General features: G+C 34.0%; 1 protein-coding gene across 1 annotated transcript in view; it reads left to right on the plus strand.

Moving 5' to 3' along the window:
* The window catches only part of CDIN1 (CDAN1 interacting nuclease 1), a 127,684-nt gene that overhangs the window by 67,539 nt on the left and 34,190 nt on the right, over window positions 1-25,955 (plus strand). The gene's annotated exons all lie outside the window — the stretch shown is intronic.

Here is a 25,955-nt window from a genome sequence, read left to right on the forward strand (position 1 = left end):
TTAACAGAACAACTCCCTAGATGCAGTCAACCATGTCTGTTCACCTCAGTGCAGAAGAACACCTTTTTATTACTCTGAGTTCTGCAGGGACAGCTTAGCGAGGTTTTTTATGGCTCATACATCAATGGTATTGTTAAGCAATTTTCAATTGCAGTGGTGCACTGCAACCTCATCTTCAAATTAAGCTTCACATTAAAAATGTACAAAGTGTACCTTGTCAGTGGATTTGCACAGTTATAATTTAAGATGTTTTTTTAGTTATTGAGATTTTTCAATAATAAAGAAACAGGAAAAGGCAAGTTTGGTCTTGCATATTCCCAGACTGATTTTGCAGAGTTATGTTTTAGGAAAAACAGCTATTTTATATGCTGGAAAAACTTAGTCTAAAGTGATTCATATACTTCCCTCGGTATGTTTGTTCCTCCAGAGTGGTGGCATCCACTGAGCAGGCTGTAGCTTACACTGCCAGTGAGTAAACAAAAAATAGAATTGCTTTGTGCACAAGTAGTAGGTACCACACTTGTCATTTTTCACTGGTCTGTATTAGTGTATGTGCTGTAACTATGAGAACAAAAGCTATTGAATAGTTAGTGTGACCAAAGATAATTTGGAGAGCATGAACAGCAAGTTACACAGATTGCACTTTAAAATGGGGATATGAACATGTTTTAAATTATTTTACGGTTTAGATGAATGTTGCTGTTTCTTTTTCTTCATGTTGCTGTTTCTTTTTCTTTCCTCCATAATGTATGATTTTATAACTTTTTTTTAAACTGAAATTAAAAATTGGAGTCCTAACTGTAAAGGTCTGTTAGTCAGAGTTGACAGGCATGACTACTGTTTTCTAAGGATATACAGATCAGCAGCACATGGTTCAAAGAGTAATTAGTGGGTGCACTATCAGTGACATGCTGTAAGATATAAACTCAATACAGTAATTTACATTTTTCTATCTTCTCCAAGCATGGCTAAGGAATATGTACAGTCTAGAATGTAATTTCTGCAGAGTCCCAGGAGATAGCTTGACGTCATTATTAGCTAAAGAGACTTTACTACATGCGAGGAAAACCATAGGAAAATGTCATATTTGACACTGTTATTAAAGGCAATTTCACATAGTGAAAAAGAAGCATTTCATCTTCTCTTTCAATAAAAATGGTAACTCATCTCTGTAGTAAATTCCTTCCACAATTTTTTTGTGTTCTAAATGTTTAGTCCAGTGCTGTGCTTCTTTGAAACAATAAATAAAAGCAAGCTTCCCATAAGTAGTTTTAAAATACTAATCACACTTTTTGGAAGCCTAAATTCATGATTCAGTGTGTTGTTAATTGGTACATTATGGTTGATCTTGAGACTTCAGTTCATAACTATAAGTCATAGCAAAATTATTAAATTATCATAGTGCCCCATCAATTAATAAAAGGGTATTTAATTCAGATAAGTGCAAACAGAAAGGATTGTATTTCACAACACAAACACAGATAATGGTTCCTAGGTTTTTTTTGAGAAAAGTGTTTCTTTCAAATTCATTTGCACTTGACGGTAACAATGATTTCTGTGTGAGCAAAGTCTGAATCAGGAGATCAGAATTACAGGCATTTTTTTTGCTGTTCATCTCTTTAAATTGTTTTAACAGGTTACTGTGAAGACATTTGAAGTAATAATTGTTGTCTGACTGTAGGTGGTAGGGGAAGAGGGAGGTGTGTTGTGGGTTTATGGATGTCCATTCTATTAATAAAGTCAGTATTCCTCAGTTGCAGATGGTTTAAATAATTGTTTTGGTGAGTTGAAAACCATTGTAATGACTTGGAAGAAACCTTGAGAGTTACATTTGTCAAGTGGCTAGGAAAACTGTTCATGCATACCCAGTATCCAAAGCAGCCCAAACATAAAGAACTGAAAGGTCATTCTTCTTCTTCTTCTTCTTGTAGTGTGATGGTTTGTTGACATATTTTGACACACTGGTACAGTGCTGAAAGGTTTTGACCTTACTGCAACACTGAAGGACTTAGGTTTGTTTAGCTATCTAATGCTTGAAGATTTTCACGTCTGGGTTTTTCCTCATTTTTCTCTCCCTTCTGGCTCCAGTTGAATTACTAAATTAATCTTAAACAAAAACGGATGTAGATAGAAGAGAGAGTTTAGAATTATTTTTACTGCTTAGGACTTTATATAGTAAGTTTCTTCAAAACTAATTAACTTTTTCAAAGTGAATTACTATGCCAGCTTGCTAACTTACACAGTAGCACTGTGTAAGATGTGTTTGTTTATAGACAAGAAAAGAACCAAAAGCTGTGGGAAAATGCCATTTTCTAGTAGAAAATGCAGTAGTCTGCTTAGTGAAGATGGTAATATTCTGTGTTCTGCAAGAATAACAGATGCGAGTGTACATTCAAACATACATGCATACATACACAAACACATATAGAGGCATATTTCTGCACTTCACAAATGTCCTGGATACATTCAGCCTATTTCCAATAGCATTTCATATTCATTATTTTTGTCTTTATTTAATGACACATGAACAGTGTAAAAATCAACATATAGCTTATGAAAGATACACTTTTTACTCTAGCTCAAAAGTAATGTTTTTTGATTTTGCCTGTCATGCTTTCTTCAGCAATGTGATTGAAAAATAGAACATGAAGACATTTTCACTGAGACAATGGCTTATGCATACCATAAGTTAATTGTTTTGCTGAGCATTGTAGGTTGCTTAATTTTGTATCAAAACTAATTTTTGTCAAAACAAAGAAAGAACAGTCCATATTTTACTCCTATTATCATTTATATTTGAGTGATTGATATTAAGTATATATTTTCATGTATTGTTCTCCTAAGGTATTGTATTTCATACAGACTTGAAACTGGGATTTTCATCATAGTTTAGTTCTCTTATGTAAGCCTCTTTCACTGCTAGATTGTTACATCCTGAATTTAAAAAATAATAAATGAAGCAGTGTATGTCTTTGTTTACATTATTTTGCCTGTATATTTTACTGTCTTAAATATTTTCTTGTCACAGGAGATTCCTGTAGTGTAGATAGAGCATTTTCAGCTTTCTTCTATATTACTGCAAGGCTTCAGCGCCAGTTCTCCTGGTATTTCTCATTCAGATTAGACAAGCATCTAAGTTTATGTACGATAAGAGCTGACAGCATAGATCCTGCTATTCTTGCCAAAGGCCTGGTTGCAGACACTCCACTATGTCAAAGAATGTCAACCCCCCACAGACCTTACCTTTCAGAATTCCTTGTAATTTTTAATTGACATTTACATCTGACATTTTCAATGTATCTTTTAGTGTTGGTTCTATATCTACCTACTAGTAGTAAAAATCAAACCAAAGCAAAAAGAATGCCTTCCTGTAAGCTATGATATCATATATTTTTTATTTAACAAGGTCAAGTTGCTAGACTGAAACTCAAGAATGATCAGTTACCTCTTTCTTTTTGTAACTCTGGAGATGCTAGTCTAATCCATTTCAAATCACAACTGAAGAGGGTAATAGGCATATAAAATGAAATTTAACTCTTAGTACTAATGAACAAAGCATAAGTATAATGTTACTGTGCATCATGTACAGAAGGGATGCAGATATTTCAAGGAAATTTTAAGAATACTAATAGGGATTCTCCTTTGAGTCAGGTATTTGAACATTGAAAGTTAAAATATTCATACCTCTATTCATGCAAGATGTATTAAGAGCTTAATATAGTGAATGAAGTAAAACTGGCAATGTCATTTAGCTGTATGTTGCAGTTGTTGTGCTTCTTTGCCTTCAGAAATCTCAAGTTTTTATTTAGGTTACAATGCTAAAAACCTTATAAATTAGTTTCAGCATAATAATCCATCTACTAGAAGTTAGAATGAAGGACTACAGTTGATCATAAATACCACAACGCAAAAAAGTAGAAGCAGCATTTTGTCACAAATAATACTGCTTTTCTTCTAATTAGTTAATTTACATTTTGCAAATTAAGGGCAAGATTCAGACAGAAGATAATCTAGTAGCATATCATAGCTTTACTGACCTATATTTGTATATGCCAAATTTAAGTTAATTAGAAATGTAGATGCTGTTTGTTTTATCTGTCAAAAAGCTCATGTTAAAAAAAAAAAATCTAGACACACTTTTCCCCCCAACATTTATCATCTAAATAATAGTCTTGCCAAGATGGCAGCCTCATAATAAACTCTTTTCAGTGGAGTGATGGGTAATGAAGCTTGCTTGTGAAGGCAGCGAAAAATGTTGTCTAGCCAAATGTGTGGATATGATGGCTAGAGAATCAGTGGACTTTCTCAGTCATCAATCTTTTTAGTAGCCTCTTACACATCTGAATATTTTGATAGATGATCTAATAATTGAGTTATCTATCTTTCTAACTATCAGAGTTGCATAAAAATTATTCTCACATGCTATTGAATATTATATATATTGAGCATCCAGTAAATTTTTCAAAAAAAGTCCAAGAGATGGAGGAATTTTGTTTGTCTTAAGCAACCTTTAATATGTTAAATAATAAATTACTATGTATAGAATACAAAACTATATGTACTAATGTAAGGAAAAAATAAATAGTATCAATAACTCATTACAGATAGGACTCAGTAAATAAAGCATTTAAAAGCATGGGACTGGTGAGGTTAATGCATAATCTAAGAGTAATTTGAAGTACAAAATTAATAGATTCAGTAGTCCCTGGGCAGTTAATGGACAGGAATCACATTTCCACTCAGTTGCACAAATTCCTTGTGCCTAAATCTTGGCTTAGGCAGAAAGAAATACAGTGTCACTAGGGTGTACCATGTTTCCATTCAGCCTGTATGAGAGCTCTGAAGAAGTTTCTTTTGATTAAAGATGAGACTGAAATGTATATATTGAAACTTCCTACATTTTGTTTATTCTGAGTGATTGTAATATGGATTCTGGTTTCCAAAGCACAAGAATCTGCTTCCCTAGAACACTAATCTTGCATTAATGGAGGCACTGAGGATATTTGGATAAGTTGCATTAAGCATATCATCAGATATGTCTTACTAAAGCTTCTGAGTGACACAGCAAAATGCTTCTTGGTATATTTTTTTTAAACACTACATTATATCATTCTTAACTTCAAGCGCATTTCTGGTTGGGTAAAAGTTATTTTAACAATAAGCAATATATTATTCCATTAAGAATATTTTAAATTCAAATATATTTTTTCTGCCTCGGCACCATTGTTTATATTCAATTACATACTTTACTTGTAGAGACTGTAAAATGTTCCTTCTTGTAAATTCTTGAAAACTGTGTGATGGGGACTAATTTCTTAAATTATTTTCAGTTTTTTAGTATTTTGTTTCATAGCTACACAAGGTACAATCAAGTATGTTTGATAAATAGTTCTCCAGTTAGCAGAGGCTTTTCTTTCTCTGCTCAGAACTAGAGTGACTGGAGTACTTTCTTTAATACTTTCTTGATATCAAAAAGTTGTTCACTCATTTCAGAATTTTTATGGAAAAGTATCAGAGGGATTTTCTTTATAGTTGCTACTTGCTTAAAGGAGAATTAGAAAGATGAATTTCAAGGACTTGCATGTTATCATCATTTGACAACACTTTGTGAAAGTATCATTGAACCTCATGGGACCTTACCACTGCGTATGCATCTGCAAAGTGAATAAACTTTTGGCTGTCTCACTAGCAATTGTGTCTCTCATGCTCAGTATGCAAAATTCTTGATGTTTTTTAGTTCTTCTTAAACATGCATAATTATTGGATAAAATTTGGGTAGGCGTAAAGCAAGACACTGAAGTAAGGTGGCTGGAGTATCAAAAATGTAAAAACTTACAATAAAGTTTGGCTCAGAAGTTCCACATTTATCTTGCAATATTGTATCCCATTTGAATAGTCTACATTTTTGTCTTTAGTAATATTTAGACTGATTTTATGCAGTTTTAAGTTACATAAGGATGATGTTACAGAAATATAATTTAAACCTAGAACTAAGACAGTAGAAAACAAGTTACAAAAAAAAAAATCTTAACTTATTCTCTTTTATTACTTACTGAATTTTAATAGAAGAAAGCTAAAATTGCTTCTGAATGTATAAATTCATAAGCAATTAACTGGAATTTATCAATGCCAGTGTTATGTGGCTTCTTCTGACCTTAAGTAAATTGGTAGTTATTCTAGTTAGCATTTGTAGCATTTCTACTAGAGAACATATCAAGCTCCTAAGCATGCACAGTGTGTTTCATACACTTACATATATATTTGTGTGTATACTTTATGAATGTTTAGATCTTTATTTAGGAAAGAAGTCTTCATTTCCCAGTCAAAATAGTAAGCATCTGTGTTCCTTCTTTTCATTTGATTAGCATGCACTCATCCGTCACTAGTCTTTGATATGAACATCAGTAAATCATGTCTTTTTATTTAAATGATAAATGTGCCTTTGTCATGAATACTTAGAGACATTCCAAGATATATATCTGAATTGTCAAAGTGTAGCTGCACTGCTTCTCTGATGTGTGACATTATTAGCAAAATAAAGAACTTTCAATTTTTTATGGATAGGCCTTAAATATTGACACTGCAAGGCTAAATCAGTTGTGATGCTGCAAAAATTTTTCCCTCATCTACTGTTTTTCTAAGATGTGTTGTTTATCAACAAGGGACAATCAGCTGCATGAGAATCTCTGCAGACATTCCTGTTTACATGTTCCAAACCTGTCTCTTCATGTTTCATTATTTAGGTCTGATGTCTAGTTAGCTCTTATCAAAACTAATACTATCTGAAGTACCAGGCTTCCAGTAGTCACACAACCAACATAAAAATTTCAGTCTGACTAATATTATTAAAGACAGTATCTCTTTAAACCTGGGCTTTGTTTCAGTGTCTAGATAAATTATATCTTGGAAATTCATTTCAGTGAGTGACTCACTGCTGTTCCAATAGATGAAATACATCTGCAATTATATTCTGCATATTTTTAAATAGAAAAAATAGCAAAAATACAAATGTTTAGATTAAAACTTTGGTACCATTCTTACTACATCTTGATGCTACTAAGGCAGAAAGATCTACTGTATGGCTGTTTTTTATTGTTGGAATAGTACAGTAAGTTAAAACATTTTATAAGACAAACACCTAGATGAGATTTTATAAACTGTTTTTTCGTCTATTTGTAGAAAATTTGAATGTGTCAGGCAAATAGGTAATTTAATTTTAGTTCCTACTAACTGGTAAAAGAAAGCTAGTGTTCATTGAAATCTCTAGGTCTACTTACATGGGAAAAAACACTTTTTCCTTTTTTTTCTGCTCTTTCATTTACTGTATTCTGAGTATATCATGGTTGAATTCATTTCATGTTCTAAGTGCTTATATGCTGAAGTTGAATCTTTGAAATTTATAGTTTCAAGATATTGCTATTTATGATCTTTAAAATTCACAAAATAGTTGAGAGAGGAATTTAGTGAGGGATCCCACAAAATTATTTAAGGATCCATGATCACAGTTAGTTTACAATTGCAATAGTCTGTAATGTTGTACATACAATACACTGCAATAATTAGATAATTTTCAATTTTTTAGTGTTGTTTACGTCAGAAACTTTTACAGCAACATTTCTTGTGTAGCCAAGTTTTTTTTATTCCAATAAAGTCATGTAAAATTGATCATATTACCTTTATCTCTTTATTTGGAAAGCAGTGTTTGTTTGAAATTAAGGAAAATTACAGATATTTTTAAGTCTTTCTGTAGAAGACTACTTTTGGAATTATATTCTCATTTACTTGTTTCAAAAGAATAAATGTCTTGGATCCTTTTCAACACAGCCCAACAAAGTGAAGTGATATTTTCTGGCGTATGAAGGATGCCTATGAGTTTTTGAGACACTGAAGCTGTAACCAAACTTGAAGAAGATACTGATGGCAATGAGCGTCTGTCCAGAGTTAATCAGCTGCAGAATTTGTAAACTGCGTATGTGTCAAAGTTGAAAATGTTAGCACTCTGATAGAAGCTTGAAAAGGTTAGAGCTGATAAAAGCCATCAACTGTTAAAGAAGGTGATTTATGGGAATGTAATGACACAAAATGCCTCATTTATCACTCATATATAGATAGGTTAAGGTTTCTGTGTCATACTTTAAAAACTTGACCACTTAGAATTGTCAAAATAGGTACTTAATTGCCCATCATACATTTCAGTTCAAATTTCCTTTGCTTGATTTTGGTGATTTTACTGTTTTGCTTTTCATATGGTTCTTTTTAAAGTCATTCATATTTCATATTTATTTCTTATTTGTTTCAAATGGTATGCTCAGTGCTCTGTTAGAACTTTTATTAGGTAAAGCTGTTGATTTGAATGCTGTCCAAATCTTTTGTTGATTTACAATTTCATTCAACCTAACTGTAAAGAAAATAACTGAAGGTTTTGTTTTCTTCTGTTCTATACCACTAATTCTCATCACGAGTTTACAGCTTTCTAATTCAATCCTTACATTTCCTCTTCAAACTGAAATACGAGATTTAAAAGTGAATCCATCAACTGGTTTCCAGTTCCAGTCACTTAAGTTACTGTTTATCTCCATGCAAATTAAATTTAATCCCAAACTACCAGTACTGTTAAATGATCCTAAAACAAAATAAAATGTTAAGAAATATGCACAGTAGTATGCTATCCTTTTACTGACTTGATGTGAGGATAGCAGCAAGCAAATCCCATAGATTTGAGGCTGACTGGTTTTATTTTAACTGTCTGCAATTTCATCATAGTGCTGTAAAAAAAGTAAATGTAAAAATATATAAATACTGATTAAGGTGTTATCTATAAGACAAAATAAAGCAACTACTCTAAAGACATTATAATAATATTGACATTGTTCAACTGCCAAAAAATATTTTGATAATAAAGTTTCTAAAGTTTTATTTTTTTTTCCTACTTATTCTTCTTAAACTATTTTGTCCTCCTATTTCCAGATCTTAGACAGAAAATACTGAACAATTTTAATTTTTAATAACAAAAAACCTACCTTTTTGTTAGCTTTCACAATTTATGGCCCCAGTTGTATAGCATTCTGTTTGTTCAGCGATGACCTTCCAGGTTCGATTTAAAAAGAAGTTGGAAGCATTTGTCATGTCTGCTCGATCTTGTCCAGAGGTACCTATTGTAATTATAAAGGACTAATAAGGTTGTTTATTATATAACAACCTGACAACCCTAAAAAATCTTCTGGAGAGCAACTTCCCTTTTTAAAAATTTTTTCTTTCTTAAGAGAAAAAACCTCCCTTACCTTCTTGCTCTGTGTTGCACTGCATCTTTTTAAATTGAGAGAGCATAAAGAACTTAAACCTTGACAAACTTAACTTAGTTTTAAACTAAGATAAGCTGTATAATTTTCTCATTTGTAGTGTCTTTTTGGAAATACTCAGTACTAATGTGTAGTAGAGTTGCACCCTATATTTAATTGGTGTATATAGAAGTGATGATGATGTGCTTAGAAGCACTGAATTCCTTCCACCATGTAACAAAAGAAACACACTTATTGCTGTATTGTAAAAATATGTGATACATTAATATAGTGAGCTCTGTTTCTTAGGAAAAATCTAAATTAAGGCAATCCTATTTATATTATTATAAGCATAGCATACTACTGTAAGTGGGTGTTATTACAGTGGTATTTTTCATTATATATCGGGGTTTTTTGCAATTGACTTATGATCATTTTTCCCTTCCTATGCCTTTGTCTTGCTTCCTCTTTCCTTTTTCCTCCCCCATTTCAGCATCATCCAGCAATACCACTTTTTTTTATAGACATCTATATAAGGTAAACAAAAACCCAATGGAATTTGAATGTTTGACAGAAATGTTTACCTCTCTTGTATGGTATGTAACAACACTGGAGTATTGTCAGGCTACCATACATCATTTAAATACCCTTAGACAGCAAAGGAAAAAATCTTGACAATTCAGTAATCTCATCATGTGATTTCAAGTAGGCTTTTTTTTTCATATCTACAATTGAGACAAATTTATGTTGTGTGTATTTATGGTTGTTAAACTCAAAATTGTCTCATTTCATTAATTTTTAACATTGTGCTCTCTTAATGACGATGAAGAAATGTATTAAAATGCCTTAATTATAGGGCTAGAAGAAGAGAAAGCACAAGTCTTTTTAGCATATGATCTTTCAATTGCTCACTAAAGGATAAAGAGGGCATTCAAGCGTGGTTTAGATAACTGTCAGCAATAATAAAATGCAAGGTAGTTTGTAGAGCCTTTAAAGACCTTTCGGGGAAATAGATTTAATTAAAAAAACAATAAAATGGACTTTTCATTTCAAAGAAATCCAAAATGTTATAAAATTTCAGGGTGCTGCTGTATTAAGAGTATGTTTCCAAGGATGAGGAAAAATAACTGTAAATACTCTGCAGACCACAAAGCAGGGATAGCTTTATTTTGTGTGTGTAAATGTATGTCCTTCGGCTTTTAAAACACAGATCATGAATACCACATTAGAGATATTTCACATTTTCTGTGTGATTTTACCTGTTTGGGATTCTTCTAGTTCTAGCTTTTAATGAGAATGGCTTTTAAAAAACATGTAAGGTTAGCATTTAGATTCTTAATGTAAAGTTATGTTCTCACAATTACTGTCAGAACAACACAATTCCTATCCTGGCAGAAGTTCAGTTGCCTATTTCAGATTCTGTAGGTTTCCATTCATCATAGTTGCCTGTCTTGTATACTGTGGAAAAACATTTTGAAGTATAGTTCTGATTTCTGCTTTTTTTTCTTCTCACTGAATCAAAAATCACATTTGCTTGTAATGTTTTTGGCTGTGTGGTGTGTTGAAAAGTTTATTCAAGCACTTACTCTGCATTATCAAGTTTTACTCCTTCTGGCAAACTAGAAGCAACTTAACTTACATGTGATCAACAGTGGTTTATAAACAACATTGACTGCTGTCTTTTTAAAGTTTTTGAACCTTTGTTGTGCAAAAGCCTTTTGCTTTCCTGAGGAAATGTTTGTACATTTTTTTTCTCTCTCACCCTGGTACATACACTTTAATAGGTTTTAATCAGTTTGTTTGTTGTAGCTAGGTACCAAACAAATCTGTATGAAAGTTGTCTTTGTGTAGCAAGGTGTTTTACAGATAAATTGACTTCACTAAGTGCATTTTCAGCAAATGCTAAAACTCTGTCAGTTTTTTAGTTACAATTACTGGCCTGAGTACATTGTAAAACTTATTCATAATGAAAATGTGACTTCAATATTTAGAGTCTTGTTATATCCTCTAGTAAATTAATTTGGATTGTTAATTCATATCAGTGTTCACTTTGTCACTGATTATGAAAATGGAAAACATCCATAATCTTTGAATTGGTGGTTTTTATTTTAAGAAAAGTAAGGGTTTGATTTCTGTTTGCTCACATACCTTGAACTGGAGCACAAATGGATAGCACAGCCTCTGTAAAATACACTGGGCATGTGAGAAAGATAGCTAAAAATGTACAAATGTCTGGCACTGTTCTGTACAAAAATGCCTCTCTGTTTTCTTCATTGCTGGTTGTGTCTATTTCTTTCCACTCATCTTCCTGATGTGGTAGGATTCTTTACTGTGATAATGTTTCTGTAGAATATGCTCTACTATCTCAATATATATACTATAGTCTCTAATCTGAAACTGATGGGCTCCTGCAGAATCATTCATTTTGATCACTTTGGTTGGACTTGTAAATTCAGTACAAGCTCAGGTCAAATGTGGAGTCTGCTTCCTTTGCCTTTTTACTAGTGATAATGTTGTCTGCTCATCAAAGTTGTGTGGTTGGGGTTTTATGACTATTACCATGACTGGTACAAGAGATGGCTGTTTTTCTGTAGCAACTTCTATAAACTTTGGTAGACACACTAAGTTATTACTGAGTAAAACTTACTATTGCACAGTAGTGGTTTTTTTTCTTTTGTTAAAAGAATTTCCTGTATTTAAAGACCTCTCCATATTGCTAACTCTTTATTAAAACCAGTAAACTTTCTGTATCATTTCACAATATCAAAATGCAACATTCAAGAGAGGAGTGTACATGACTAGAGGGATGAAAGCTTATTCTTGTATGGGAAACTATCTTCTCGTGTGTTTGCCCAATAGTTTGCATGTCTAACCTCAATACAAGCAAAGGGTTTCATGATGCAAGTAGTAAAATGGCCAAGATAGAATAACGGTCTTCGTTTATATTGTTATGCATAGTGATCTTAGTAACTAATTCTCTGGCATGTGCCTCCAGACAATGGACCCGGTAAGCTGTAACAGCTATAACAGCTGTAAATGTAGTTTTGAATCTGTTCCATTGTTGATCTCATTTGTACTCTCAAGCAAATTACTTGTTGCTTCTGTATATAAAATTCACCACCTGTAAAAGCCTGATATTACATAAAAATATTGCAAGGTTTAACTGGTTTTCTTAAAACTCAAGGTAAAAGATGGTACAGATAGAGACATAAAAATATCCTCTGTTATGAAAAATTTCTTTTCTTGTAGCAAAAGTGTAAACCTAAGCACAGACTTTCTCATAACTTTAATTTTCTTAGCACCATTATAGGGTGTCAAGAAGAGAAAAGGATCTAGAAATACTATCTTTGCTTTGGCATAAAGCATTGTAAAAACAACATGAAGTTCCAGATATTTTTTTGCTAGTGTTAAGGAGGTAAAGGATAGGATTCTAGGAAAAACACATATCACATCAAACTACCTCTCAAATTGGAAAATGTCCAGGGGTACAAGTTCAGAGACACCACTCTGTGTTCTCTCTACTATGGAGAAGACTTGCCCATTTGTAACTCACTATACTGTCTGTTGTGTGCTGTATTTTTCTGCTCCTTCTCTGTATAATTCTCATGTACAGCTCTGAAAATTAGTACCTGTGCTTTTAGATTTTTTAAAAATTTAATCGCCACAAGACCAGTAAGATGTGATAGCACTACACTCCTTAACCTGCTAGGCCTCTGCTCTCTCCTTGGCTTGAATAGACCTCAAATTTAGCCTGGGTCTATGGAATTGGCATCGTGGGAGAATCCCCTTCATGCGTAAATCTCAGGAAAATGTCTGCACCATAGGGTAGATCTTACATTAGAGTACATATATGTGTATATGTCTGAATTATATAAACGTAACTAAAACATGAAATACTAATATAATTTACAATCGTCCTTTTTGTGCATATCAATATGCATATAGTTAATATTTGAACTAACAATAGTTCAAAATTGTGCCTTGCTGTTGATGTATTTCTTGTACCTCTTCTAGAGTATTCTCTCCCTGGTTTTGTTATGATACACGAGTGTGTCTGAACTGAAACTAGATAATTTGAATTTTTATAAGAATGGAAAATATGAAGACTGTTGTTGGTTGCAGAGAAGACAAACAAAAGGTGTTAACATCATGGGATGTTGTTTTCCCTATGAAGAAGTACCTTGTGCTGCACAGGTCTTTTCTATGACATGAGGTAATTTGTGTATAACATTGCTTTCAGTAGTTCACAATGTTTGTTTTAGAGTATTAGTCAGATTAGTCAGATTTTATTAGAGCTCACTGAGTTTAGCATAATTAAAATTGTAGCTATAGCTAAATGCTATGAAATGTGGAATGCAGAATCTTTGCTTTGCCAAATATTCTTCTCCAGGGTTTCAGAGAAGGAGCAGGGAAAATTGGGAGAAGCTTGAAAGTCAAATCTGATGCTTAAAAATTTTTAAATTTTATTTACATCTGTATTGACCTTTTATAAAATAAAAAGTTAAGCATAATAGATTTTTCTGTTATGTTGGTCCCATGCAGCAGCAATAGTATCACATGCAGAGTTTCTGCAGTAGTTTGCTCATTTAAAATGCAAAGTTGTAGGACTGCAGTTATGTGCCACTGTAGACTGGTTTCAATACACCTGCAAGCTAAATATTTCAGATATATTGGGAGAAAAGTTTTTTACTAGGTTGTTTATTGTCTAAATTCTACCAAATGCACATAACTGAAAAAAATTACCATCACATTTCTGTATCATGTGGCCATCATGGGCATCTAGAGCAAATCCACATCTTTTTTTTACATGGAATTAATCTAACCAGCAGAGATCTAATTCCTTTTGAAGTCAGTGGAAAAGCTTGAGCTGTCTTGAGTGCAAGTAAAAGTAAAGCAACTATCAGTACTAGTTTTGATCTGTGTAATGATTTGGTCCTTTGAATTAAGTGACTAGATAGAATATAGATGGATGATTGTACTGTAAATTCTGGCAAATCCAAAGAAAGGCCTCAAAGATGAAGAAGGGATTGTAGTATCATTCATATGAAGAGAGGCTGGGAGACCTCCAGCTGTTTAGTGTGGAGAAGAGCAAGATCAGGGAGGATCTTACTGAGGTCCATAAATATCTGAAGGGAACAAGTGAAAATATGGAAGCCAGGATTTTCTCAGTGGTGGCCAGTGAGGGGATAGGAGGTAATGGACACTGATTGAAGTACAGGAAAATTTACTGACATGTTAGAAAACTCTTTTTTCATTGTGTGAGACTGGAGCAGTCTCTTTGGAGAGGTTGTGCAGTCTCCATCCCTGAAGCTATTCAAAACCCAACTGGACAAAGCCCTGAGCAACCCTGTCTAGCAGAACTAGACAACCTTTAAAGGTCCTTTTTTACCCTTTTTGTTTCGGTGTTATTTTATTTATCATTATTTTTATCTGTATTACTTTTTTTTTTTTTTAAGTCACAGAGTAATCAATGTTGAAATAAGTGGGAGAAAGGGGACTGTAGAGAGCTTTATTTCAGTAGACTGATGGTTTTACATTTAATGTTAGTTTAACTAGATCAAGAAAACCACTTTTAAGTTTTAAGGATGAAAGGGAAAACTAGACTAAAGAAAATTAGAAAGATATTTTATCTACCTATAAATGTTCTGAAATCTAACAATAAGCGCTAAACATCAATACAATACCAAAAACTAAAATAACTTAAACAGTAGGAACATTATGAAGAAATAATGTAAGGAAAGTAGTAAGAGCAGGGTATTTATAAGCCCTGTTGGTCTGGAGTTTGGAGATCAGTTCACAGAAGAGCACACAAATGTAGGCTTACAAAGTTAGCTGACAGATCATAATATGTTAAAGGTTGTAATCTTTTGAAAGAAGTTGGTTGGCTTTCCTGTTGGCCCTCCTATCAACTTTAACCTCCAACCTTCTCCGGCATGTATCACTACAAATAAAACTGCTGAGGTTTGACAAGAGGATATAAAGTCACTAGGCCATCGCACAGAAATCTCTACATGATTTTCTTTAACCTAAAGCTTAAATGAACACTGTTTAAAGTCAGGGGTTTTAATAAGAAATCATAAACATTCGCTCATATCACTTTAGTTTTAATAATTACTGTTTTAACAGAGAAGAAAAGAAATATACATAGTAAATTATGTTTGACAACTGGAATTTTGTGGTTTCGTTATTGGTTGTCTTTAACTATTACGTGAATTGCTGTTCTTCATTTTAATGTATACTTTTTCATGCAAGCTGCATATGATATCGATATAAACATGGCATTTCTGTACAGTGTTATAAATGAATTTTTAGCTCTTGAATAAGGCAAACCAGATGATAAAAACAACTTGTGTTTGTATTTACCAATAATAATAATAATATATAGCATATTATTATATCTGTAGTTGCCTGTTATCATTTTGGCTGTTTCTCTGTAGTATTTTGTGTGACTTCACTCAAACCCTTTTAACAACCTAGGCATTTTGCAGACCATAGCTACTAAAAGTTTTTGATAATGATTCCATTCCTGCATGCTGCCTGTAGTGTTTTCATTTTGCCAGAGCTGCCGTCCACAGTATTACTGTGTCATAGAATCACTCAGTGGGTGTAATTGATATATACCATCACTAATGTTATTAAGTTTTGTGAATTCCCTATTCTTATAAGCATCTGATCTGGGAACATAGACTGCACCTTACAGTATTATGATCCCAAAATTATATTTTTTTCCAGTTCAAAACCATACCAATTCAAAGTTAGGTTTTCTGTCTTGTAATCTGTTATTTGCATGACAAATTTTATAGTGATGTATAATTCTCTTCATGCTTTTTGTTGCTTGTAGATTGTCATCTTTTTCACTTTTTCAGAGCACTCATTTTAAGGGCTGTAAAAGCATTCTCTTCCTTCTAAAGTCCTTTTTTTCTGTGCCCAAGTTCTGTTCCTTGTGTGAGCCACTCATATTTTCATCTCTTTGTCAAAGTCCACTTTCTGTGATTAGGAAAGTACCACTCTGCATTTGATGAGGTACATACATCTTCCATCCTTGGTTATACTTTCTGTGGCTTTTCAGATTTCCTTCACTAACATAACTAGTAGATATTGGGCAGCATTTTTTTTTTCTTCTCCTAAATAGTTTGTGGTGGACTATTCAGGCCTCAGTACATCCTGCATCTTGCCATTCTGATGATTCCACTTTGCTAAAACATCTAATTGATTTTCGTCTTTAGTTTCTTTGAATATATGCTTAGTACATAAATGCTTTGCTTTTTTAGATGAACTATGCTATTGCCTGTTATCTGGGTTTGTGTTTTCCCTCTGCACTTGGACTATAACTATGTGGTCCGTAAAAGGTAGCTAAGGAAAACAAGCCTTTTGTATGCCCTTTTATATTCATTATCTATATAGGAATATATTATATATAGGAAACATGCTAGGCATTCAGATGTTGGAAAAGACAAATACTGATCTATACACTTGTCCCGGTGGAACACGTAGCAAACTTCACGTAGATTTCTGGTGCTGTCTGTATCCAGCAGTGGATGCTGTTTATCAAACCATACAGTATGTACATTTTGGAATTTAGATATTCCTGGAAGATTGAAGACTGATTGAATGGAGTTAAGGGGAAGCTTTTAAAAAGCTAAATATAGTTAGTTATTTCTCTCTCCCAGCAGGATTTTAGATTGCATGAGTTAATATAATATCAAGAGAAGGATAACTTAACTGAAGATGTATTGTGAGAGAATTTGGTCACACCATGCTTTTCTCCCTGCGAGAATCTTCACTTATTGCTATTATTTTCCTCTGCAATTGAGAAGAATCAACATGGTGTCAGTCTGTGTTCCTTTGGTATTCCTGTTAACATTTAATGCACATCATCTTAAAAAACTGAGGCAGAAAGCTGACTAGTGCTACTGCTTGAGGAGAAAGGTAAGGTGAGTTAGCAATGGAGTCGAAATATTAGTACATTAAACCAAAAATTGTTGGCTTACTTTCCTTTCTGAGTCTACCTATCTTGCATTCAGAAACCAGCAAACCCAGACTTTAAAAAAGTAGTTTTCAGGAATTAAAGGTTTAGCTGGAGCTAGCAGACATTTCTAATGCTTCTCATGTAAACAGTGTCAACTACCACACTGTTTATCAAAGCACATAGGAAAGTGTTTTCTGCTTCTGTAAAGTTACGGGGTGGTCACAATAGACAGGACACCGACATCTGTCATGGCACTGTGAAGAGATTGCCTGTTGTATTAAGCTGTTACATTTCCTCACTGGACACTGCTGTCTGCACACTTTCAATGTAAGAATGTATTTGCAGCGGGAAAATTACTATGATTTCACCATACTCAGTTGCACCTTCGGGATCTTCCTCAAGTAATGTATACAGAAGTAGCAGAACCAAAATATGAGTATAAAGTTATTAATTGAGGAGTTATTAAGATACCATGTGATAGCCATAGGAGGTGTTTGGAAAGCATTGTAATGGGCACAATAGCAATGATTAGAAGGAGGAATGCTGATCCCCTCATGCATGAAATAGTTTATCCCACTATGGAGCCCAGGAAACTAATAAAGCTTCTGTGGACCAAAGCCATAGAGGCTTAAATTGACCAGATTAAGACATTTTCTAGAAATACTTGCTTTTTTTTTTTTTCATTTTGCTTTGCATGACTTAAGAATGAAGATCAGATGAAGCAAAGAGTAAAAAGAATAATCTTAGTTACTCATCACAGTAGATAATTATCCTTGCCTTTGAAAAAAATGCAATTTTTAGCAGTTACAAAATATGAAAGTAATTGCATTAGGGTTTTTTTCAGTTTTTAAAGTGAACTTTAGTGATTCAAGGATGTTTGTGATCCAAGAAATGTGGGCATGATTTAGTCTGGTGCAGATTAGAAACCTGGAAATAGATAAGCAGAACATAAAGGCAGCTATTGGACATATGTCTTGATAAGGTCTGCAAATGTTTATACATGAAACACACACATGAGGATTGCAAATTTTCTTATTTTTAAGATGTTTATACCATTTCCATCTAGTCTTTTCTAGAAATGCTGTTCTGTATTTCCCTACAGAAAAACTTTTTTAAAAGTAAATGCTGTAAATGTACCTTGGAATACTAGACAATATATAAACACTCACATTTCTTCTATGTATGCTGTGTATTTTTCCTTTCAAACCATAGTTCTGAACACTGACTCTGGAAATCTTATTATATGTTCTTTTTATGAGAATGAAAAAAAATATGATATGCTGTATAATTTAAAACTTACCATTTAGTTGCTGATATTTTCCACTGGATGGGAATACTGAGTTGAATGTTCAAAGGAGGTAGCTTTTGTTTTAAACTATCAATATATAATCACTGAATATTACTTCCACATAATTGCTTTATCCAATTTGAATGTAAAATCTGATGACAGAGGTGAAAAATTGAAAGAAAACTTTAGTGGGAACTGAAGATTTGAATTAATGTTTCATGTTCTAAAATTAGTAAAGAAAAGGAATTCTTCAGTGTTCATAAAGAAGAAATTGGAATAGGAGTCAACTTTACTGTTTCCCTCTTTGTATTACAATTATTGGAAAATCTATCTGCTGAAACTTAATATGATCCTGTATTCATTATGCAAGTTTTCATAAGAGCTGACCAAACTAACTAATAGTCATTTCATGAGATAAGTTGATGTCATATCTGCCATTCTCATGGAAAAAAAATCAGGCAACAATCCCTGCATTTTGCAGGTATACCCATCTTTCTACATGGGACAAGATCATGCCATGCAAAGATCACGTTTCAGGCTTGCAGCACTATTTTTTCCAAGTACAAACACATTATACATGTATAGGAATTAATAACTGTACTAATTTATATGTTAAAAACATGCAAACATTTTTTTGGCTTGAAATCTTTTATTCAAATAAGGATAACATATTAGCATTTATCATCAAATATTTAAATTCTCATTGTCCCAAAAATTCAAAAGCAAAAAGCCACTTGCAGCCTAGTAACCATGGGATAAAATCATAGAAAAAGGGATAAAAATGCACAATTGTCCTCACACATTCATAGTTTTCACATCTCACACTTTTTTCCACCCAACAGTTAAAGGCAGGAAGAGTTTAACTGAGGTTTTGGTGCTCTTTTTGAGGTAAAGAAACCCCACCTTCAAATCTTGTCCTTACTCCTAAGTAATCCAGTTTCTTAAAGAGCAAGTCTGTAGAAAATGAAGTAGAAATAATTATGAAAAAATATTTATAATGTGAATTTTAAAAATTCTATTTTGTACTGTTGTCTAGCAATGAGTTTTGGAATGCAGCACCTCTAATGTAGTTTTACGTGATACATAATAAAACTATGGAACTCACTGTGATTGAGTTATTGACTCACAGAGTTTTCAAAGAGCAAGAAGAAGAGTATTTAAACATAATATTATAGCTATTCATGATAACAAAAAATATTTCAATGTTACATGAGGTGAAATATAAAAACTTGGAAGATGTGAAGGACTTTTCAAAGAAATCTTTACTTCTCTTGCATAAGAGATGTGGACAAGATGTATTGAAAATGTTATTTTGGGATTTTTGTTTCATTATGTTTTTGTTCTTTCAAAGCAGACTAGTTACTATCAAGAATGAAAGGCACAATTTGGAACAGTTAATTTGATATTTATGTTATTCTTCTCCTTTAAGTTTGACTATATAATTTTTATTATGTATGTGTTTTATAAATATATCATTCCCCTAAGCAGTATGGATTATGAGTAAATTATCAACCTGGCTTTTTTCCAATTTCACGTTTGGACATGTTTTATTTGTGTAGGAAGTGGCTAAGGAATGACCTATTTCCCTTGTCTATTACACATCATCTTAGTGTTTACTATGTGCATTGAAACTACACCTAGAAGTCCTAGTAAAATATGTTAGGAATTGCTGTAGAATGGAGCAAGAGATACTTGGTTGTACAGAGTTTAATGTTCAAGTATAATGCACGAGTCAACAAATGTTTACAGTGCAATGCAAAGAGGCAGTTAAGATAATATTGGTCAGCAAAATATTCAGTGATCTGAGTACATCAGAAGCCGGCTAAATTTTTCATGTTTTGACAACTGAGATATTTAGAGGAAAATAACAGATTGCTTTTGTTAATGCTTTTTGAGAATTATATCTAACCTTGAGAGGCAATTGGGGATAAAGAATAAAGGTGGTTTGCCAATTCAATGTGGAATTTGACAGCTTGCTAGTGAATGGAGAGAGATGATGGAAACGTGAAAGGCATATAGGTCTTCCTCTGTAACAGTTTTCCACTTTCCAGATACAAAGAAAAAAACTACATACTTAAATAGTCATGTGATTGTTTTGCGGAGTTGTTTTGAATGGAGATAAACAGAGCAGACTGCACTGATCAAGTTCATGAAAAGGACTTTGCTTCTGTATATAGAGGAAATTAACACTTTTAAGGGATCTCATCTGTGTAGATGAAATGAGAAAGCAGTATAATGTAATATAATGACACCCTGAAGAAAGAATTAACCAGATTTAAACATTTCAAATATGAGGTGCTTCAGAGAGAACTCCAAATGAAGACTGATGAGAGGTCTATAGGTGTTTTTTAATAGATGAAAATGATCATGTTGACTATAATGATTAGGAAAGAAAGGTGAGAAGAATAAAACTCCACTTAGCTATGTTGGTAATTAAAATAAGTTGTCAGGGTACAGGCACTGGCATTAGTTTGAACTTTCATGAGACATACCAAGAAGTGGATCTTACCTGTCATCCCATATGATACTGGCTTGTGCACCATTAAAAGGGAAGAACTCAAGTGTGGCTTTGAGAGATCCATTACAATTCTGGCTCAAAATGTTCTAGTACCTTTACCAGCAATGAAATTTCCACCACTGTTGGTTTGATAATGTACACCACGTGCTCATAATGAGTTAACACCCAGAAAATCTGAGACTGTTATTCTAAGTGGAGTGCATCAGAAGAGAGACACCTCTTCAAGCCCTCTTGCCATTTTCTCATGTTCCTACTTCAAGATTCTACCCATAAATGCAATGCCTGTGTTTCACAAGACCTGTGGAAATGCACTGAAGGAGTAAGGTAGATGTGCTCACTGAAGTTGTACTTAAGCTAGAGTTTCTAAACAAGATTCTCTCATGTAAGATTTAAAGAGGCTAAGCTCAAACCCCTTGGGAACATCCTTGAACAGCTGTAGAAGAGTTCTAGAAAATAATCTATAAGACATGCAATAACGATTCTAAGCCAAAACCCAAACACCCAGCCCAGGAGACCCATTTTCAGACTGAAGCCTTTCAGAAGCCATGGGCCTGTGGAACCTGGACTGAAGCAGTACATCAAGTCCAGGGCAGGTTTGCATACCCTTCTGCTTGCAGTACAAGTGATAGTAACTTTTTTTAAATTAAAGTCATGGAAATTTGGTGGTGGAAAACTCAGACAAAAATAATTAAACTGTGCACCTTTGTTAATGAAATAATTTAATGTTCTAGTTGTTTCTCATTTTGGAGCAACTCTTTCTTCTGTGGTGTAGTCAAACTTTAGCTGTGATAACATCCTGAACTGCAACCTGCTGGTTAAATTTATGAGCCTGGAGGTTATGTTGGTCATGGAAGATGCAAGAATAGCAAGAGAAATATTCTACCAAAACCATACTGACTGTAGCCAGATTTGGAAGGTAATCATCTTCTCACTATTAGAAGCCCAGTCTGCAGATAACAAGTTTTTGTGTCTATCATCCTACATTACAAATTTTGTTTTGTTCTTTTCACCATCCTGAGAGTGGTAGTATTCAAACACCATATTGTGTATTTGATGGTGAAACACTAGTGCTGCCATTTGACAGGGTTCTAGGGATTTTGTTTTTATTCAAATGTTTTTGATCTAAATCATTATACTGTTTGACTCCTAGGCTGAAGATAGAATGAGAAACACTCTGCAGTGTTTCAGAAATAAAAGAGAAAATAGCTAAGAAAACACATGCTTTGAGATTTAATGAGATAAACCTGATTTCAGAAACTCGTGAAACCTTAAAAACATTTAGGGAAGGCAGCGAAGGTAGTACAAGGAGCTTTATGGTACATTACAGTTGTTATTTGATCATCTTTGTTTTCTGAATTCATAACGTAGACTGCCCAAAGCTTAGGACTTGAGGACTTTATGAAGCTGCATTTCTGCATATGGAAACAATTCTTCCGGTACCACAGTGCACTCCTCTGGATTGTGATCTTTTCCAGATCAGTAGTTAGTATATGATGTTACAGGACAATGCAAATTCCACTGACTTCATCAAAATCTGTATGAAATATATCTGTGTGAGTATATCAGGCATAGTCTTACAAAGAGTTAGTAATGTGTTTTCATTATTGTCTTAGCAAAAGATGTCTGGTGCTTTTGTCTTACTAGCGTACTCATATTAATGTGGTTTCTCAGTTCTCTTTAGGCTTTGATAGAATTTTTTAACTCAACATGACACACAAATTGATAGTACCAACTCTATAAGTTTACTACTTTTAGCAAGAAATGCTATTAACTTGTTTCTCTAATCAAGATACTTAAAATATTTTTAAAACATTAAAGTATATATCGGCTCTGACATGGAGACTATCTAATTTTTCACTTGTTTTTAGAACTATTTTCAGCTTTTAAATAGGTGTATATCCTTCACATATTTTAGAACATCAGTTCTTAAATTTTTCTTTCTAAATGCATACGATAAGGGGGAAAATTACCACTTTTTAAGAGGGAACAATACGCCTTCTAATTTTATGATCAGCTTCAGCTGGACATGACATGCTGAAAAGCTCATGCTTTGAATAAAATGGAAGAGAAAAAAAACTTGTGAAATGCTTACAGAACAGCATTCTTAAATAAGAACTTAAAACATGTGAGATTATTTTGTGTAAATAAAGAAAATTAGATCAAGACAAATCTGGGGAAAGACAAGAAGAAGGAGGCTAAAAAGGAAAGTATTGGGATAGTGAATATATGAATTCCTGTTTCTGTTGTTAACAGGAATTTAAGCCATTCCTATTACAAAACTTGTTACCTATGTGTTGTGAAAACAGAGCCAGTCTCTTTAAATTCAATGTAATTGACTCCTTTGATCTGTATATACTGCAGTCTGGCTACAGTAAATTCACGAATACAAGCCGCACTGAGTATAAGCCGCATCGCCGGGTGTTGGCAAACATTTTGTTTTTTGTCCATAAATAAGCCGCACCTTAGTATAAGCCGCTCTGTCGTTCGCAGCGAGGACCCGCGTGCAACAAAGTTGCCAAATAGTAACAGAACCGCAGCAGGGTGGGGTTTACTGGCTCGGCTCGGGCCGTGAGGGCTCGGGGCTGCCGACAGGGCTGGGTGGCCCAACTCGGCGCTGCTGCTCGGCGGGGCCGCTCGGGGCCAGCACTGCCCCGCGGCAGCAGGGGGGGCACAGAGCCTGCCGGCACCTGCGGCAGTGATGGGAGGTGGGGATGGAGCCTACCTGCTCCTGCGGTGGCGGCACACGGGGACGGGAGCCCCCCCGAGCCGCGGGGCCAAGCAGGAGAGAGCCCCTGCTTCCCCCGAGCTGCAGGGCTAAGCAGGAGAGAGCTGCCCCTGCCTCCCCCGAGCCTCGGGGCCAGCAGGAGGGAGCTGCCCCGCCTTCCCCACCCCCTGTGCTACCTGCACGGAGCAGCTCCACCCGCCGCGCAACAGAGTAACCAATTTGTAACAACCGCATAAATGCAGGGTTTTACTGGCAGGAGCACGACTTTGCAGTTTGCACTGACTTGGTTTGTACTCCCAGGGTTGAAAATGTCAGAAAATTATTCACATATTGACCGCTCCTGAGTATTAGCCGCATTTCCGGTATGGGAGCAAAATTTTGGTCGAAACGGTGCGGCTTGTATTCGTGAAATTACTGTATTTTAATGTGTGTTAGTCTCTGCAGCAGAGGAAATATGGAAATTTTTTTCAGCAGTTCCCACCCTTTTCATGCTTTGAGGTGATACTTTCCAAAGTCTAAGGCCCCTTTATTTGAAGTTTAAGAACAATACTACTGTTAGTAGCAGTATTTCATTTCATTATGGGAAGAAGAAGAAACATAATTTCCACATGAAAAATAACACTTTTTCTCCACTTCCAGAATAAAATATTGACACAATAAAACACACATAAATGTTACTTGTCCAGCAGCCTATGCATGGTGCCTGAACTGGAACAATAAATAGTATGGAAAATAATAATTTTTATAGCATTCTCTAGATGAAATAATTGCTTTTCTAGAGCCAGTGAGTACTTAGCCACTGATTACATTGGCCTGGAATTTTACCTCCTTGTGTCAATGGTTCCTAATAGAATCTTTCCTCTTTTAGGACATCTGGTTTGCAAGGCTTGATTTCAGATGTACATAATTTTGTTCTTTAGGGATGACTAGGAATCTATTAATTAAAAAGTTCACAGGAGACCTTTTAACACAAAATTCTAAAAGTATCATAGGTGCTAATAATGTATTTGTGTGCTCTGGGCTTGACTGTTATTGTCAAAGCTTTGTATTAAATTCAACCTGATGATCTTATGTTCCAGAGTCAAATTCTAAATTTTGTTTTAAAAGTTTTACAAGAACCATTTCATTGGATTCACACCGTCTTGTAAACCAGCTGACCAAAGTATGGTTTCGTAAATCCAAATATTGGTGATGTTGCTGCTGAAGGAATCATTGAAACCTGAAGGAAAGTTATTCTGCAAACTACAAACACTCAAGCATGAAATGCCCATGCATTGCTTTGCTTTGTTGTGTTTGTCCTTTGCAAAAAAAAGAATGTTTCATGCAAAAAATTGCATCATCAAATTTTATATTTGAAATGCAATTAATTTCATGAATCGTTTGGGTAACTTAAAGGTTACTATGGTAACATTGTAATGTATTTTTCAGTTACTTTAAGTAGGAACTATGTAATAAAGAGATGACTATTCATCAAAGTGCTGTATGCAAAGTAGGTAATGTTATGACAATTTGTGGACCCTGTTCAGCACACAGTGATTGGTTTAAGTGCCTAACTTAAGTGTCTGCCTTGCTTCCCCATGATTTTTGTACTTAAGGCATTTATATATATATAGTGAAATTTCTGAATGAATATTTCAGAAGTTTTAATAGATGTAATGTTATTAATTGTGGATGCAGCACTTGGGGATGCATGTTTTAATGCATTTAGGGGTTTTTTAAATGTGGATGAGATGGATGTTTAATTCTGAAGATGCAGAATGAACAGAATCAATTATGGAACAGGAAATTGCAAGAAACTAAGAGGTCTATTTTTGTCTCTTCCAGGGTGCAACTTTTGTGGGTTTGGGTGGTAGAGAAGTTTTTCTTCTTAAGATATGTGAATGTTCCATATGCAATTTTTAACCTGACAGGATAAACTGATTTTCTGTTTTAAAATCTGAAGTTATAGGAGATATAACTTCAAAGTGAATAGTGAATCAGAGCTATGTTTATCCCTCTTATATGTCAGAGTTTAAGTGCAATGTTTTATGTATACAGTCATCATGACAGTTAAAAAGGCTATAAAGAAAAGCAATTATATAATTGCTTTAAAGAATTAAGTAGCACAGATAAAGGCTTTTAGAAACTACAGAGCGTTTTAATAATTATATCACCTGAAGTCAAGCTGGAAAATTATG

This window comes from Catharus ustulatus, chromosome 6 (genome assembly GCF_009819885.2).
Source record: "Catharus ustulatus isolate bCatUst1 chromosome 6, bCatUst1.pri.v2, whole genome shotgun sequence".
In the NCBI taxonomy this organism is placed as follows: Eukaryota; Metazoa; Chordata; class Aves; order Passeriformes; family Turdidae; genus Catharus; species Catharus ustulatus.